The sequence below is a fragment of the Pongo pygmaeus genome, chromosome 3 (genome assembly GCF_028885625.2).
Source record: "Pongo pygmaeus isolate AG05252 chromosome 3, NHGRI_mPonPyg2-v2.0_pri, whole genome shotgun sequence".
Lineage (NCBI taxonomy): Eukaryota > Metazoa > Chordata > Mammalia > Primates > Hominidae > Pongo > Pongo pygmaeus.
The window spans coordinates 25433409-25447552 of NC_072376.2; the positions used below are offsets into that span (position 1 = coordinate 25433409).

The 14144-nt window shown below is 39.7% G+C and overlaps 1 protein-coding gene across 9 annotated transcripts in view; it reads left to right on the forward strand.

Annotated features, from left to right (window-relative positions):
* Window positions 1-14144, forward strand: part of RBPJ (recombination signal binding protein for immunoglobulin kappa J region) — a 264413-nt gene that overhangs the window by 153406 nt on the left and 96863 nt on the right. The gene's annotated exons all lie outside the window — the stretch shown is intronic.

Sequence of the window (14144 nt, forward strand, 5' to 3'; positions counted from 1 at the left end):
CAGTCTGGGTCGCTTGAGTGGGTTTTACCAATAATTTTATGTTTCCCTTACTTGTTCTTGTACATAATCATTGTTTTGAAGGTAAAATCTTGAGCTCACTGGTTCTCTGACTGGGAGCAAAGTGTAAATACTGTGTAATAATGGAAGGTATTTTGCTCTGACTTGTACCTGTAAGAATGATTACACAGACATGATAAAAGCGCTTTTACCATTTGAGTTGCGTTTTTCTTTGTAAATCGTGTAATACTTTTACTTACACGATTGGTGAACTAAAACTGCTTTTAATTAGATTATAACAGCAGCATATTTCGAAATCTGGATGAGTTGTGGCTGGAGAACTTTCATTCTGAGTATTAACTGTTAAAGCTTTAAATTTTATTATCCATGCATATTGCTGATGGATCTGTGAGTATATTTTCAGAAAACAAGAGACTTGCAATATTTTCAAATCTGTACTAATATACACTTGTAGGCATTAGATTTTAAGCAGTTAGGTTTGTTAAAAAGTTACCTGTTGTCCTATACCAACGGATTTCTATCAGTGTTTTTTTTAAGTGGGTAAGATCAAAATTGGTTTGATTGAAAGGCCATTCTTGCCAGATGTAATTCATTAAATAACCTTTGGCACCCTTGATGGATAAGGCATTAGGAAAACATTGTTTTGTTTGAAAGTTATTACATATCTGATTCTTCTGTTCATTTTTAGAAATAAGACCCAGGACTTGGCTTTAAAGCATTATTTTACATTTTGCTTCCTCCTAATACTAAATTTCATGTTATTTCAACTAGGGGCAGTATTTTCTCATGGATTGACTAAAAGTTGTTATTTTTGGCATCTGGCTTTGTGATTATTTCCAAGTTACTCTACTTCCCTTGGGCCAGTTTCCTAACTGTGTAGTAAAATGGGAATTATAATAACTTGCCACATCTGCACAGGATTGCTGTGCCTTAAGATTCGCAGAGAGCATCCTTGGATGAAAACTGTGGGGAAAGTCTAGGAATTGTTACTGAAATAAGCTAATGTGAAGTAGGTCATATAGGAAGTCAAATAGGAGGTTTTTAAGTTCTTGGCAAGACACAGTAGCGATAGTGGGATTTTTTAAAATCCCAAATATGTATTATAGGTAATAAAACAGATACCTTTATTCCTGCCCCCCATAAACTTATAGGGAGAGAGACAAGTAAAAAAAATTACAGAGTGATGTGTCGTGTGTGTGTGTGGGTGTGGGTGTGGGTGTGTGGAGTAAGAGATTGAAGTTCTGTCAAACTCAAATGTAATAACATTATAAAATTATGGATGCCTTTCCTCTTGTTTTCTGCATGTAGCAATATTCTATTTATTTATTTTATTTTATTTTTTTGAGACAGGGTCTCACTCTGTCGCCAGGCTGGAGTTCAGTGGCACAATCTTAGCTCACTGCAACCTCCACCTCCTGGGTTCAAGCAATCCTCCTGCCTTAGCCTCCTGAGTAGCTGGGATTACCAGCGTGCACCATCACACCTGGCTAATTTTGTATTTTTAGTAGATACGGGGTTTCACCATGTTAGCCAGGGTGATCTCAAAACTCCTGACCTCAAGGGATCTGCCCACCTTGGCCTCCCAAAGTACTGGGATTACAGGGGTGAGCCACCATGCGTGGCCTGCATGTAGTAATATTTAACAAATGGTAGTACAACATGCTTTCACTGGACTCTAAGCCAAGTCTGTTAATAGCAGTGATTAATTTTAAATATGCCTTATATTTTCTAGTGCTTTGTCATTTGCTCTTAAGAATAATTTCTAATAACCATGACTATAATTTCAGATTGACTCTTGGCCTTAGAAAAGTGTTTTGCATTTGAGGAACACTCTGTAGATACTTATTGACTGAATGAAACCTGTTGCTTCTCTGTTCTTGGTAGATGATACCATATTCCGTTTGGTTCCCAAAGCCACGATTCCTGATTCCTCTCTCACTAGCCTTTACATTTAATTATTGAGAACTGATCATTTTTCCTTCTAAAAAATCTCTTGAATCTGTTTCCCTTATCCTCACTGTGACAGTTCATGCTGTCATTTCTCACCTGGTTTACTATGACGTACTGACAGCCTCTTTCTGCTTTTAGAGTCACCACCTTTATCCACCTTCTGCAGTAGCAGAGCAGTCTTTCTAAAGAGCAAATCTGATCAGTGCTTAATCTAAAAACCTTTCAATGGCTCCCCCTAGCAGCGTTCATTAAGAGAGGCAACAGAGTGGAGGGTTATGAGCTCACATTTAGTGTTTAATCTGAACTGGGTTCCAATTCTGTCTCTGGCACTTAAAACCCCTGCCAGTTAAAACCCCTGTAACATTGACAGTTAATCTCTTTATCAATTGCAAGATAATTATTCCTAACTCAGAAAGTTGTTGTGAAGATTAAATGAAATAATGTATGAAAGCATTTAGCAGAATTCCTGGCAGGTAGCAAGTGCTCAAAAGATGTTAGCTACTGTGGCACATAGGATCCTCCGTAAGTATTTCATCTGTCTCATCTCCAGCTGAGTTGTTTGCCATTTTCTCTCCATAATCAGTGCTTCAGTCATATTAAAGTATTTTGACGTCTCTGCATGAGCTCAGCAGTTTAACGCCTTCTTGTGTATGAAAAGTAATGGTCCTTAGTAGGTTATTTCTCAAGACTAAGGGAATATTCTAACCAGATCTACCAGACTACAGTTGGTGCCTGGCTGCATAAATACTGTGTATTTAATACAGTATTAAATGCTGTATATAATTATCTTGGAAGCATGATACTAAGTTGTAATTATCACACCCAAATATTGTTACTTGTGGCAGGTATCATTTATATTCTTATACTTAGAAGATTGTCTATCACATGATAGAGACTCAGCAAAAAGAATTTTTGAACATAGGACTCAGTGCTTTGAAATCTTGATGCAACATGGTTCATGTGGCACAATTTTATAATTGTGTGTGTGCTTATGTGTATACAGTATATGTGTGTCTAATTCATATATATGTGTAATTTATATATAGGTATTTGACTTTGGTTCTGTAAGGAGTAATTGCTGAAGTACCCAGAGGAATTGATATTTTCAGCCACAAGCAGTCTCATAGCCCCTGAGAACATTATAGTAAGGCTCTTAGGCAAAAGTTTTTTTTTTTGATTATTAGAAAATACTACATTATAGTTGTACAAAACTGACAAGTTTAAATTTCACTTTTGTTTTTTATATGATTGGCTGTCAGTGTTTATCAAAAGATTCCATATTTTTAAGTGTTTTCAGTACTAGATGGCTAGGGATGTATGTTAGATTAAACCGTAGAACACTGTAGACTGCTTTTTGGGGAATCCATGCCATAGAACCAAATAATAAGTTGATAATCTACATGGAGACTCAGGTCTCATGGACATATTACTTACAGATAATTTCTTTAAACTTCAGGTTCTACCTCTATAAAATAGGGGATGATAATTATATTTTATCTGTCAGGCACATTGTGACTGTCAAGTAAGGTAAATTTTGTGAAATAAGGTCAAATGAAACAGTGTATGTGTAAGTGACTTGTAAACAGTAAAGCATTCTATACAAATATTTTAATTACTGTAAGAATCAGTTTCCTCTGGTAACCTTTCATCTTGAGCAGGGCTCAAGTTGGACTTTTTATACTGCAAGCTGTGGTTTTGTGGGTCATGTTTTAGGAAGGCAGCAATGTATTTGGTGCAGAGGACCGCAACCCTTGAAATATGTGCTTTGGCATTTTAAGCAGACATATTTGTTAAATTACTGCTTGACCACGAATGTTGTCATTGAGTCACCCCCAGCTTTTTGGGGTCTATTTCTTACTGCTCTCTTCTCTGCTTGGGCAGCTGTAACAATGTAGGAATGTTGAATGTCTAGCTGCTACTATCTCTCAGACACTTATCCTGCCCACAGTTCTGTATGCCTCTTAGGCCTGGCACAATATCATGGTGTTGCTTATGCCTCATTAGACCTGCTGCTTAAGGGAATTAAATGATATCCTAACGGTCTAAAAAGGGTAATATATTTCCTGAACATGTCATATTTACTGTAGGAGGTTGGGGAAGGCGTCACAGGCACTGTAAGTGGTAGTATTACCTATCCGTATAGATATTTGTGTGATTTTGTTGTGTTGAGACAATGCATAATGGTAAGTTTGAGAGCTTTTCAGTCATATTGGTGAAGTTTACGGCAATCTTGGGAATATTTATACTATTTTAAGTTTACAAAAAATAAAATATAGACAAAAAAATTTTTTTTAGGCATTCTGAGTTGCAAAAGCCTTGCAATGAAAGCTGCATCTATTTGATGTGAAGCAGAATACACTAGAAAATCAAGTTGACCCTGGAGTTTTTTTTTTTTTGTATTCAGTAGTCTTAGCCTAAGAGCTAATGATTATCTGTGCGATTGTTAATGAGATGATAATCAGAGTTGTAAGTGAATAAGAATAGTTTCTCATAAAAAGTTTACATAACAAGAGAAAAAATATTTAATGTTGGGCGCAGTAGCTCAGGCCTGTAATCCCAGCAGTTTGGGAGGCTGAGGCGGGAAGATCGCCTGAGCCCAGGAGTTTGAGGCTGCAATGAATGGTGATCATGCCACTGCACTCCAGCCTGGGTGACAGAGAAAGACCCTGTCTCAAAAAAAGAAAAGTTTTTCACTCTATAAAACTTTTTTATAAGTATGATATTATGTTATAGAAGTACAGTATTGCTTTATGAAATATAAATGTAATATTGTAGATTTCTTTAAATAATGTGAACAGTTTATTATGGACATAGCTTAATTTCCTCCAGTACAAACTAGCTTTAGACTGGTTTGCATAAATAGAACAAAGGTATATGTTCCCTTTTGGAAAACTGCAGATCTGCAAAGATTGTGCCTGATTTTGCCAGCATATTTTTTCACATTTTTTTTTTAATTTGAGTGATAAAATTTTTCATGCAAAAAATTACCTAGTTCTGTACAAAGCTCCTAACCCATACACCATTTCGAGTAAGCAGAAACATTGGGGTCCTAAGACATGTAGGAAGGGTGTTAAGGAAAATATTAATAGTATAACCATGCTTTAGTGGCTCTCCTTTTAGTATTGTTTTAATAACAGTATATTTATTAAATAAGCAGTTGACACTTATTAGGTATAAGACACTGTTTGTGCTGGTCCTATAAAGATGGCTAAGAAATGGTTTGGTGAAGCTCATGACTTGGTAGAGTGTACACAGGTAATTATTGTGTAAGGGAGATGATGGTAAGTGCTGTAACAGATATTTAGTGTTGGTGGGAACACAGATGTAAATGATTATCTTCAGTTGGAGGGGAGTTCATAGAAAAGGTGAGAGTTGATAGGGAGTGATGGGAAATTAAGCTGGAAAAGTGATTGGGAGCCTCTTGGAAGACCTTGAGTGCTAACCTGATTATTTGGTTTTTTGGCTGGTTGGTGTTTTTAGAGACAGCCTCATCGCTCTGTTGCTCAGCCTGGAATACAGTGGCACAGTCGTACTTCACTGCAGCCTCAACCTCCTGGGCTCAAGGGATCCTCCTGCCTCACCCTCCCCAGTTGCTAGGACTGTAGGTGTGTGCCACCAAACCCAGGTGTGGGCCAGCAACCCCAGTTAATTTAAAACATTTTTTTTGTACAGACAGCCTTGATATGTTTTCCAGGCTGGTCCGGAACTCCCGGGCTCAAGTGATCCTTCTGCCTTGGTCTCCCAATGTGGTGTGATTACGGATGGCCTAAGGTGATTATTTGAATATTAATCAGGGATGCAGAGGACAAGGGTAAGGTATTGAGGTTTTTGTTTGTTTGTTTGTTTGTTTTGACGGAGTTTTGCTCTGTTGCCCAGGCTGGAGTGCAATGGCGCGATCTTGGCTCACCGCAACATCTGCCTCCCGGGTTCAAGTGATTCTCCTGCTTCAGCCTCCTGAGTAGTTGGGGTTACAGGCATGCGCCACCACGTTCAGCTAATACTGTATTTTCAGTAGAGACGGGGTTTCTCCATGTTGGTCAGGCTGGTCTCAAACTTCTGACCTCAGGTGATCCACCCACCTCAGACTCCCAAAGTGCTAGGATTACAGGCGTGAGCCACCGTTCCTGGCAGCATTGAAGGTTTTAAGATGAGGTAGGGCTGGATGTAAACATTGTAAAATAGATTGGAATTGGTGGACACCATAAGAGAAATATAATCAAAATCTGATTTTGGTGGTGGGCCTAGGAATGAATAGGCCAAGAAGCTCTTTTTGAGGCAGGGTGACATGGGGAACTTTGGAATAATTGTACTGTAAGTCACTAAAATAAGTTTGTGGCTATGAGCATTTCACTTAAGCTAGGTCTTTTCCTTTGTCTAAAAAATGGAAGAAAATAATATTTCATGGTATTGATGTGAGGATTAATAAGATAAGAGATAGAAAATGCCGGCCGGGCAAGGTGGCTCACGCTTGTAATCCCAGCACTTTGGGAGGCCGAGGTGGGCGGATCACGAGGTCAGGAGATCGAGACCATCCTGGCTAACACGGTGAAACCCTGTCTCTACTAAAAATACAAAAAAATTAGCTGGGCGTGGTGGCAGGCGCCTGTAGTCCCAGCTACTCGGGAGGCTGAGGCAGGAGAATGGCGTGAACCCGGGAGGCGGAGCTTGCAGTGAGCCGAGATCGCGCCACTGCACTCCAGCCTGGGCGACAGAGCGAGACTCTGTCTCAAAAAAAAGAAAATGCCTAGTTTAGTTCTGGTAATAGTAAGTACTCAATAAATAGGTTCTCCTTACCCCTTTTCTGAAGTGTAGAATTTAAAGGATAAGATGGGAGTGGGGTACACCCCCTTCAGAAGGGAGGGTAGGAAAAAACCTGAAATTAAAACCTGGGTGATAAAATAATCAGAAAAGGAAAAGTTCTGAGTAAGGTGAACAGATTTAAGAGAAACTTCTTAACAAAGTGTTGTGCTTATTGTAGGTCTTTAATAAATGCTGGATGCTTATTTTTGCATACTTCTGTTACACTTAACATTGTTCTTCAATTATATAAATTTATCTGTAATTGATTGTCTAATCTGTCAGTGAGCTTCATAAGAAAAGGAGCAATTATTTTACTTACCTTGCACAATTGTGGAGCACCTACCATCTGCCAGAATGTTATTTGCTGGATGAACATAGCTTGAGCAGATTTGGTAATATATAACACTTGCCACTAGGTGGCTCTTAGTCTAAGTGATAAAGCTGACATTCAGCATAGATAGGTTTTTCTACCTAGAAACCCACGTAGAAACTGACCCCCTGGATTATATTCACTTTTTTGCCTTTTCTGTACCTATATTTTTTGAAGTGGAGTATGAAACACATATCATATAGAAAACTCATTTACACTTTTGAAAACTAGAAAAATGTAATGCCTTTAGAATATGTCCTGTAGAAAGCAGCAGAATGGAAGCTCAGTGAAATTCACAAGTGAACAAAGCACATTTCCCCATCTCTCAATGTGCTTAAAGTGAAGCATGATGGTTTGATTTTAGGCATTGTTTTTTGTTGTTATGACTGTGTAAATTGCTTTAAAGGAAGATATTGTGAGGATTTGTTTCTCAGAGGATTTGATGAACGATGATGAAGTGTGGTGTGTACTGATGCTGGGCTATGATTTTCTGTACTCTTATTTATATTGTACTCTCCCTGTTGAGGAGTAACATACCATCGAATGGTAACTTACGTAACATAGAAAGGTGACTACATCCTGTGTGACACGTGTGATAGATTCAGGAAATTTTAGAGCCGGAGAAGACCTTACTAATCATATATTCTGAAAGTACCCACTCATTTACACAGACAGGTTAGATAATGGCTGAGACACATTCATTGACTGAGCTAGTTCCTGGTTTGTTTTAGCGGGAGGGGAAGGCCTATGTTAGTCTTTTTTTTTGAAACAGGGTTTGCTGTCACCTAGGCTAGAATACAGTGGTGCTACCATGGCTCACTGCAGCCTCAGTCTCCTGGGCTCGTAATCTTCCCACTTGAGCTTCCTGAGTAGTTGGGACTAGGTGCACGCCACCATGCCTAGCTGGTTTTTATAGAGACGGAGTTTTGCCTTGTTGCCCAGGCCGATCTTAAACTTCTGGGCTCAGGGGATCTGCCGGCCTCAGCCTTCCAAAGTGCTGGGATTACAAGTGTGAACCACTGTACCCAACGTTATGTTGTTGTTGTTGTTGTTTTTTTTCCATACCTTTCTATTTATCTCACTCAGCTGCCTTTTAATGTTACATGCATTTTTTAAAAATAGCCCTTTTTCTCATATGTGCAGACTTAGAGCAAGACTGCAAATCCCTCAGCTCCCAAGCCTGGATGGGTAGAGTGCGGCGGCCAATGTTGCTTCATTAAATGGTCACCTCGGAGCCTGCCTGCTCTTTCCTTGTTTGCTGTGTTCCTGTTTTTGGTGCTGCTTATGATCTTTATCTTGTATTTCTAACTGACCAGGTGGCCTCTTCAGGAACATAGTTGTCCTCCTCACTGCACACCTCCTTATCCACTCTGCTGCAGTTGTTCCTACTCGAGAACTGGCTGGACGCAGTTACCTCTGGCTTACTCCAGTCTCTACCTCTTTTCTCTCTAGCTTCTTGGTTATGCCACCTGCAATAAATTGCAGCTGGCTGTTTGCACAGCCTCTGGAAGGGAAGATGGAAGGACAGAGGAGAGTGAAAAGAAAGAAGGCTGTCATACAGGGAAGAGAGGCTACAACTTGAAATTTTATACTGAAAGATGATCTGGTTTATGAATATGATGATGATGTGTGTCGTGAATTTTTTCTAGTGTATATGCCAAGGCAATATTATTCTGTTGATTATGGGATTCATTAAGTCTGTTGTATCTGTCATCCATGCTTATCCACACGTCAAGGAAGTGAATTAATTTCAGCGTTCCAAAGATAGTAGTGATAGTATATGGTAATTTACTTACAGCTTATAATAATGAGTGTCATTATTTGATTAAATGGATATTACTAATTAATGGGAGTTGCCATGTCACTATTGTAATGTTAAAAAAAAAAAAAGACCTTTCAGAGGTTATTTCATAATTATTGGTAAGTAAGCCATTCTTTGTCCTGGCCTTCTTCCCATGTATTCAATGTGATATGTACACTTTGCACACAGGATTTACTGACATGTCATTTACTTAAACTTACAGTTTCTTAGGTACCCTAACTCCTGGAAATTGTCAGTTGCTTAAATAATTAAATACAAATAAATCAACTGTCCACCTAAGCTACCATATACATTTTTGTTTAAATTCTAATGTAATTTAAAAGGCATTTATTTAATTTTTAGATTGTTTTCATAGTTATTTCAGGGAAATGACCATCTTGATATGGAAATTTTTCTTAGAAATTAATTGATTTCACATCTGTGTAAAATAATCATCTTGATTATTTTTCTTGTTGGAAAAGTAATGTTTGTTATAAGAAATTCAAAAGTTATTTATTTACTTCTTGAGACAGGGTCTCGCTTTGCTACCCAGACTGGAGTGCAGTGGTGGCATCATATCCCACTGAAGCCTGAAACTCCTGGACTCAATCCTTCCATGTCAGCCTCCCAGGTAGCTAGGGCTACAGACACTCGCCACCACTCTTGGCTAATTTTTGTATTTTTTGTAGAGACGGAGTCTCTCACTATGATGCCCAGGCTGGTTTCAAACTGCTGGTCTCTGGTGATCTTCCCACTTTGGCCTCTCAAAGCACTGGGATTACCAGCGTGAGCCGCCATGCCTGGCCTCAGAAGTTACTTAAGTATATTGTGTAAAGTGAGCCACTGTAGTCTTATACCAGGAAATAATCACTGTTAACAATTGGGAGTACCTTTGACCCTTGAACAACACAGATTTGAACTGAGTGGGTCCATTTATATGTGGATTTTTTTCCTCCAAACTTGGATGGAAAATACAGTATTCATGGGATGCAAGAATAGTGTATATGGAGAGCTGACTGCCGGTCTTGAGTATGTGTGGATTTTGATGTATGGGAGGATCCTGCAAGCAATCACCTGCGGATACCAAGGAACAACGGTATATTTCTTAATTTAAAGAAATGGAAACGCTGACATTCTATTCTATATTAAAAATTTCAATAGTTTTGCAAACATAATATTAAAGGGGCCAGGGAGCTAACACTTTGTTGAATATCTACTCAGTCCTCAACTACAATGTGAGGGAAGTGGTATCTCTATCTATTAGATTACTTTAAATGAATTTCCAAGAAATAAACTTATTTTTAAAGTTACACTTGATTAGACTAGTCTTTGGGCTCAAAGTTTCTCTGAAGTAGCGTAATGTATCTTTAGGTAAAAATTTTCTATTTCATTTTTTATAAGTTTTTTAAATTAAAAAAAAATTTTTTTTTTAGATGGGCGTCTCACTCTGTTACCCAGGCAGACTTTGAAATTTTGGGCTCAAGCATTCTTCCTGCCTCATCCTCCTGAGTACCTGAGATTATAGGCATGCATCATTGTGCCTGGCTTAATTTTATTTATTTCTTGGGGTAGGATCTTACCCTGTCACCCAGGCTGGAATACAGTGGCAAAATCACGGCTCACTGCAGCCTCGACCTCCCAGGCTCAAGTGATCCTCCTGCCTCAGCCTGCCAAGTAGCTGGGACTACAGGCTTGCACCACCATGCCTGCCTAATTTTTATTTTTATTGTAGAGACAGGGTCTCCAACACCTGGGCTCAAGTGATCCTTCTGCCTTGGCCTCCCAAAGTGCTGGAATTATAGTTGTGAGCCACTGTACATGGCTCGGATATAATTTTTAAAATAATTTTGTCAGGGCATCCCTGGGATGTTGTTCTATCAGTTAATCTAATTTTTCTGCCTTTTTTTTTTTTTTTTCGATGGAGTCTCGCTCTGTCACCCAGGCTGGAGCACAGTGACGCTATCCTGGCTTACTGCAACCTCTGCCTCCCAGGTTCAAGCAGTTCTTCTGCCTCAGCTTCCCGAGTAGCTGGGATTATAGGCGCCCACAAATACAAAAAAATGCTCAGCTAATTTTTGTATTTTTAGTAGAGATGGAGTTTCACCACGTTGGCCAGGTTGGTTTCGAACTCCTGACCTCAAGTTGGTCTGCCCGCCTTGGCCTTCCAAGGTGCTGGGATTACAGGAGTGAGTCACCATGCCTGGCCCAACTTTTCTGCTTTGTATTTTCTTTTTTTTTTCTAATATTCCTTTTTTGCCTACAGACCAATTTTTAGGTTTTTAAATTTTGTATACATCCTGTGTGGCCTTGGGCAAGTTACTTAATTGCATTGCAACTTAAGTTTCCCCTTTTGTACAAAGGAGAGCATACATCAGAATTCTTCCGAGGATCAAATGTGTGTATGCAAAGGGGCTGCAAGAATAGGCCTGGTCTATAAGAATTGCTTAATGTCTGTTTCCTTTCTTAACTCTCACTCAAGCTACTGCCATGTCTTTTATTCATCTCTTGACTTGGTCTTGTTTTTATTTTCCCTTATGCTTACATATTAAAATCTGATTTTCACCCCAGGCCATCAGTAAATAACCTCCTTTACCAGATCCGGAAACCTCATTTCAGTCATCAGCCTCTTTCATTTTTCTGCATCTTGTGTTTTGTTTTGTTATGTTATGTCTTTATTCTTGACTAACAAGCTACTAGCTCCACTTCTTGATTATTCCATCTTTTCTTTGCTACTTCTCTTCCAATCTTTATTGTGATTTGCAGTTTTTGTCTTCCTCTTGCTGTATTCTTTTACTTTATGTCTGTGTCATTAGTGTGGATGTTTAGATCCGCATTTTAAAAATTCCTACTGGTTGTTCTGCAGGCTCACTAAACTTGGCTCTTCCAAAACAACTTGTTCTTTTTATCACCTGTATCTGTGATACCATCCTATAAAATAGACTTGATATCTGTTATAGTGCTGTTGTCCATCTGGCTGCCACAGGTAAACGTTAACTTCAGTAACTTCCTTATTTCTTACCACTATCAGTTTTTCTTATTTTCTTCTTCTTCTTCTTATTATTGTTTTTGAGACGAAGTTTTGCTGTGTCACCCAGGCTGGAGTGCAGTGGCGTGATCTTGGCTCACTGGAACCTCCGCCTCCCAGGTTCAAGTGATTCTCCTGCCTCAGCCTCCTGAGTAGCTGGGACTACAGGCGTGCACCACCACGCCCGGCTGATTTTTTGTATTTTGGTAGAGACAGGGTTTCACCATGTTGGCCAGGATGGTCTCGATCTCGTGACCTCGTGATCCACCCACCTCGGCCTCCCAAAGTGCTGGGATTACAGGCGTGAGCCACCATGCCCGGCCTGCATCCATTATTTCTTATCAGATATTCTGCGTTCTCTTCTTTTTGCTCACTGCCATTGCCTTACTCTCCAGGCTGCTTCATCTCATAGTTAGACTATTGTCACAGCCATGTCAACTTCCCCAGCCCACGTATGCTTACTTCTTTTTTTTTTTTTTTTTTTGAGCCAGAGTCTGGCTCTGTCTCATAGGCTGGAGTGCAGTGGCGCGATCTCGGCTCACTGCAACCTCCACCTCCCGGGTTTTACGCCATTCTCCTGCCTCAGCCTCCCAAGTAGCTGGGACTACAGGCATGCACCATGTATGCCCGGCTAATTTTTTTTGTATTTTTAGTAGAGATGGGGTTTCACCGTGTTAGCCAGGATGGTCTCAAACTCCTGACCTTGTGATCCGCCCGCCTCGGCCTCCCAAAGTGCTGGGATTACAGGCGTGAGCCACCGCGCCTGGCAATGCTTACTTCTTTAGTCTGTAGTTTTGGTGTTTGTACTGCATGTGAGTATTTGGGGGTTTGTAGGGGGACCTGGTCACCTAATTTTGCTGTAAATGGTGCCCACGGATTTTGATGTTGCTATCTTAGTTATGGCTCTTTTATGTGGGAGAGATTGGAATGCTATGCTGCTGCCAATGTTACCCTAAAATCCTGTCTAAATATCACCAGACAAATACATATTAATTGTAGGCTAAATCGATGCAAAGTGAATAAGACAGTTCACTAGATCCCAGCCCCCAGAGATATGCATGCATGTTTACAGTGGGGTAAATTTCCTTCCAAACTCTACTTCTTTTCTTGACATGCTCATGTCTGTTTCTTGCATTGAGAAAGGAAGAGTTATGGTTACTATTTCTATGAAAGATTATTTAGAGATCTAGGCACTGTGGCCTGTAATCCCAGCCATCCCAGAGGCTGAGGTGGAAGGATTGCTGGATGGCAGATTTGGAGGCTGAGGAAGGATAGCTGGAGGTTAGGAGTTGGAGACCAGTCTGGGCAACATAGGAAGACCCCACCTCTTAAAACAAAACAAAACAAGTGTTGTGTGTGTCTGTAGTCCTACCTACTTGGGAGGCTGAGGCTGGAGGATCACTTAAGCCCAGGAGTTTGAGATTGCAGTGAGCTATGATTAAACCACTGCACTCCAGCATGGGTGGTAGAGCAAGACCTTGTTTCTTTACCAAAAAAAAAAAAAAAAAAAAAAAATTCTTTAGAAATTTAAGTAAGCTTTTGATGTTTTCACGTACATTGAAGGATATGGGTAGGTTTTTCTCTTTAAAACACTGTATATGTAGTTTTTTTTTTCCTGATAACAAAAATAACAAAATATAAGAAGGAAAAAACATAATTCTACCAAAACACATTAACATTGTAAGGTATATTTATCCTTTCAAAGTTAAATATAACTTTTACCACCTCCCTAAATTATAAATATATTGTAAAAAAGACTAAATGGTAGTGTAGTGCTTCCTTGCTTCTGCCCCAGATGGTCTTTGTTTAGTGTTTTTTGTTTGTTTGTTTTTTGAGACTGAGTCTCGCTCTGTCGCCCATGGGCGATCTCTGCTCCCTGCATCCTCCGTCTCCCGGGTTCAAGCGATTCTCCCGCCTCAGCCTCCTGGGTAGCTGGGATTACAGGCGACAGCCACCATGCCCAGTTAATTTTTTTTTTTTTTTTTTTTTTAAATAAAGACGGGGTTTCACCCTGTTGGCCAGGGTGGTCTTGAACTCCTGACTTCAGGTCGTCCTCCTGCCTTGGCCTCCCAAAGTGCTGGGATTACAGACATGAGCCACCGCACCCAGCCTGTTTAGTGTTTGATGCGTAGTATTTTTTAGATGGCTATTGAATGCATGTAAATGCGTACATAGTCTTT